Genomic DNA, 5,110 nt, shown 5'->3' with positions numbered 1-5,110 from the left:
CTAACTCCCCACTGAAGCCCCTCCCTCGGTTCCTAACTCCCCACTGAAGCCCCTCCCTCGGTCCCTAACTCCCCATTGAAGCCCCTCCCTCGGTCCCTAACTCCCCACTGAAGCCCTTCCCTCGGTCCCTAAATCCCCATTGAAGCCCCTCTCTCTGTCCCTAACTCCCCACTGATGCCCCTCCCTCTCGGACTCTAATTCCTTTATTAAAGCTCCTCTATGTATCTTTAAAAAATGCAACATTAAAATTATTCAGAGTCTGTGTTGTTTTTTTTCTGTAAATTGCAAAAGGCTGGAACTCCGAGTCTGCAGCGAGAGACTGTTGGCCGTTGTGAGCAGGTCAGGACAGCCAGGCCCCTGTGAAGGGAAGACACACAGTCCGAGAAATTTGGGCATTCAGGGGGCGGTCCCAGCACCTGGAGGATAGGCCCGATAATCGCTTCTCGGCCTTTTGGCTAAGATCATGCGTAACTGACCTGACCAGCCACCATGACCTCCGGGTGGTTTCTCCCTGGTCAGGAAGGTATATGCTTGCTTTTTTGGAAACAGGAGGTGGGTGGGGTGGCTTGACCCATCCACCTCCACGGAGGTGTGTGGGGTGGCTTGACCCATCCACCTCCATGGCACGAACCTGGTATTGCAGTACTTCCAGGAATGGTGCAGTGGCTCTAGGCCTTTTGGCTAAGAGCATTGGCGCAGAGTGATCCTTGGCATGTGCAAGGTGACCTCTGGCGTTTGTGATTTGACAAAGAATTGGAACGATTGGCTACGAATTTATAAAAAAAAAAAAAAAATAGGCCCGATAATAGGAGGTGGGTGGGGTGGCTTGACCCATCCACCTCTACGGAGGTGTGTGGGGTGGCTTGACCCATCCACCTCCATGGCACGAACCTGGTATTGCAGTACTTCCAGGAACGGTGCAGTGGCTCTCGGCCTTTTGGCTAAGAGCATTGGCGCAGAGTGATGCTTGATGTGTGCAAGGTGACCTCTGGCGTTTGTGATTTGACAAAGAATTGGAAAGATTGGCAACGAAAAATAAAAAAATAGGCCCGAGGAGCACCCGATATTGGGTCTCGGGCTGGCTCACCTGAAGAGGCCTCAGCTGTGGCTCAGTGGGCTGCACCCTTGCCTCTGAGTCAGAAGGTTGTGGGTTCAAGTCCCACTCCAGAGACTTGAGCTCAAAAATTTAGGCTGATATTCCCAACGCAGTGTACAGGGAGTGCTGCATTGTCGGAGGTGCTGTCTTTCGGATGAGATGTTAAACCGAGGCCCCGTCTGCTCTCTCAGGTGGACATAAAATATCTCACGGCACTATTTTGAAGAAGAGCAGTGGTGTGAACCAGGTGGCAGTTTATCATCAGCTTCCATCTCAGGTTATGGCCACTGATCACCAACACGTGGTCAGAGATGTTTGCCGAGCGTTTTACTCTGTATCTTCCACATTCACTCCCTCCACCACCGACGCACCGTGGCTGCAGTGTGTGCTATTTATAAGATGCACTGCAGCAACTCGCCAAGGCTTCTTCGGCAGCACCTGCCAAACCCACGACCTCCACCACCTAGAAGGACAAGGGCAGCAGGCACATGGGAACACCACCACTCAACATTCCCCTCAAAGTCACACACCATCCTGACTTGCAAATATATCGGCTGTTCCTTCATCGTCGCTGGGTCAAAATCCTAGAACTCCCTCCCTAACAGCACTGTGGGAGCACCTTCACCACACGGACTGCAGCGGTTCAAGAAGGCGGCTCACCACCACCTTCTCAAGGGGCAATTAGGGATGGGCAATAAATGCCGGCCTTGCCAGCGATACCCACACCCCAGGAATGAATAAAGAAATGAAAATCTCGTGTTGGTCGCAGAGTGACAACATTGAGCCCAGTCGCCTGGTGGATAGCTGGTCCTCACTTGCAGGGTCAATCATTCGATTTATGTGTCAGCTGTGCCTCAGTGGGCAGCACTCTCGCCTCTGAGTCAGAAGGTTGTGGGTTCAAGTCTCACTCCAGGGTCTTGAGCACAAAAGTGCTGAGGGAGTGCTGCATTGTCGGAGGTGCCGTCTTTCAGATGAGAACCGAGGCCCCGTCTGCCCTCTCAGGTGGATGTAAAATATCCTGTGGCACTTTTTCGCAGAAGAGCAGCGGAGTTATCCCCGGTGTCTGGGCCAATATTTATCCCTCAATCAACATCACAATAACAGATTATCTGGTCTTTATCACATTGCTGTGTGTGGGAGCTTGCTGTGCGCAAATTGGCTACCGTGTTTCCCACATTACAACAGTGACTGCACTTCAAAAATTATTGGCTGAAAAGTGCTTTGAGATGTCTGGTGGTTGTGAAAGGCGCCATATAAATGCAAGTCTTTCTTTCTTATACTCTGGCTTCACAGTTAGCCTGCAGCCGTCTCGGATGGGCTGGTGAATAGGAGACGGCACTCCATTCTGCTCTCTCTCTATTCTCAGTGCTGGCATTATCCGTCCTTAACCCTGTACCCACTGGCGCCGGGTACAGTGACAGGAGGAATCGAGGGGACAGTCACACCAGGCTCCACGTCCCCTTCAAACAGGCCGACCAAATAACCCTCCCCACTGTTCCAGCACCCGTCCAGCAGTCACTGCCGGCTGCACATGAGCGGAGGCAAGGACGTGCTCAGAGTGCAGGCTTGTCATTTTGCTTCTTGCTGGCCTGTGACCCAGCTTTCTTCTGTTGTCAAAACAAGGCAGCGCTGAGTGAAAGGCAGGCGTGCTAGGGGGCAGTGCAGACACAGGAAGGCCTTGTCTGGGCACTCGCCCCCCCAGCCACAAATAAACTTTCAGTGCCGAGGCACACGGTTCATTTTCTCCCTCCGCCCCCGCACTCTCCACCGCAGATTGTCCAAGATCGATTTTCTTTGCCCTTCGAGGGAGTGGACTCTGAACCAAGAGGTGGAAACTCAATTTAGGATGAGAGGCCTGCAATGTTCTCTGTGTTGCTATGGTGATTTAGTTACGATAAGGACGTGAACATTTCAAAGTCTGACCCCTGGGGCACGAAGGAACAGCAGAGTATAAAATCTGATGATTTCACATTGTTAAGATTTATACTTTATTGCGATTTCATTTTGTGAGCAGTGCAGTTCACGGGTCCAGCTGGGGTGCCTCTATTACCATTAATGATGTCAATACCTTGTAAAACACTGGAAATGCCACAGGAATGAAGCTTTATTTCACCTTCGCCCCACATTTGCTTTTTATTCTTCATTTCGCCCCCCATCTCAGAGGTTTCCGTTGCTCCCCTCCCCTCATTCACCCCCTCACCTCTCCTCACCCCTCCCCCCCACCTCTCCTCACCCCTCCCTCCCACCTCTCCCCTTTCACCCCTCCCCCTTCACCTCTCCTCACCCCTCCCCCATCACCTCTCCTCATCTCTCCCCTTCATCTCCCCCTCCCCCCAACTTTTCCTCCCCCTCCCCCTTCTCCTCCCCCCTCCTCTCCTCACCCCTTCTCCTCCACCCTCTCTCTCCTCCAACCCTCCCCTCTCTCCTCACCCACCCCTCCTCTCCCCTCTCCCTCTGTTCCACCAGTTCCACTGCCTCGGCCAGCTCAGCTCTGTGACTTGGACATGGCTAATCGTGCAATTGCATCCGATCCACCCTCCATTTGCCATCCTTCTCTCTCTCTCTCTCTCTCTCAGATGGAAGGACTTTAGCTTGGCCTCTGATCTCCCGTGGGTCCTGGCTGGAATCAGCGATGCTCCACACCAGTGATCGTGTCGGTAAGACCCCTTCCCTAGTCCAGCAGTGCAATTACCGGCCGTGCACAATGAAAGGGGACAAGATGGTCTTGGCCCAGTGAGCCTGGTGCCACTCAGCCAGTGGACTGATGGCACAGGGCTAGGTCACGGACAACAACACGTGTGCTTAACTAACCTGACCAGCCACCATGACTTCCGGGTGGTTTCTCCCTGGTCAGGAAGGTATATGCTTACATTTTTGTAAACAGGAGGTGGGTGGGATTGGTGACCCATCCACCTCCACGGAGGTGTGTGGGGGACCTGACCCATCCACCTCCATGGCACGAACCTGGTATTGCAGTACTTCCAGGAACGGTGCAGTGGCTCTAGGCCTTTTGGCTAAGAGCATTGGCGCAGAGTGATCCTTGACTGGTGCAGGGTGACCTCTGGCGTTTGACAAAGAATTGTAACGATTGGATAACGATTGGACATGAATTAAAAAAAAAAAAAAAAAAACACGTGTGCTTCTCGGTTCTCCTATGCTTTTTGGAAATAGGAGGTGGGTGGGGTGGATTGACCCATCCACCTCCACGGAGGTGTGTGGGGGGCCTGACCCATCCACCTCCATGGCACGAACCTGGTATTGCAGTACTTCCAGGAACGGTGCAGTGGCTCTCGGCCTTTTGGCTAAGAGCATTGGCGCAGAGTGATCCTTGATGTGTGCAAGGTGACCTCTGGCGTTTGTGATTTGACAAAGAATTGGAAAGATTGGCTACGAATTAAAAAAAAAACACGTGTGCTTCTCGGCCTTTTGGCTAAGATCATGCGTAACTGACCTGACAGGGGAGTAACCATGACCCCAACGTGGTTCTCCCTGGATCAGGAAGGTGGTTCTCCTATGCTTTTTGGAAATAGGAGGTGTGTGGGGTTGCTGACCCATCCACCTCCATGGCACGAACCTGGTATTGCAGTACTTCCAGGAACGTTGCTTGGGCTCTAGGCCTTTTGGCTAAGAGCATTAGCGCAGGGTGATCCTTGATGTGTGCAAGGTGACTTCTGGCGTTTGTGATTTGACAAAGAATTGGAAAGATTGGCAACGAATAAAAAAATTAAAAAAAACACGTGCCCATAGTGTGCATTACGCAGCTCACTCGCTGTTTGCTACACGCATTTACATAGCATCGTTCACACCTCCACCAGAGCCAATCAATTCCTGTTGAAGTGTAAATGCTGCTGTTTTGTAGGCAAACACTGTAGCCGATCTATAACAACAACAACAACTTGTATTTATATAGCGCCTTTAACGTAGTGAAACATCTCAAGGAGCTTCACAGGGTATTATAAGTCAAAAAATTTTACACCGAGCCGCATAAGGAGAAATTAGGGCAAGTGACCAAAA

At 51.7% G+C, this 5,110-nt stretch overlaps 2 pseudogenes; both read left to right on the top strand.

The window, feature by feature from the left end:
* The first annotated feature begins 435 nt into the window (after positions 1 to 435).
* Positions 436 to 668, top strand: LOC139235249 (U2 spliceosomal RNA; annotated as a pseudogene).
* Positions 669 to 4,506: 3,838 nt separating this feature from the next.
* LOC139235207 (U2 spliceosomal RNA) lies at positions 4,507 to 4,707 on the top strand (annotated as a pseudogene).
* Positions 4,708 to 5,110: the final 403 nt, after the last annotated feature.

Source organism: Pristiophorus japonicus, chromosome 22, assembly GCF_044704955.1.
Source record: "Pristiophorus japonicus isolate sPriJap1 chromosome 22, sPriJap1.hap1, whole genome shotgun sequence".
Classification (NCBI taxonomy): Eukaryota; Metazoa; Chordata; class Chondrichthyes; family Pristiophoridae; genus Pristiophorus; species Pristiophorus japonicus.
This window is presented reverse-complemented; position numbering and strand designations above follow the sequence as displayed.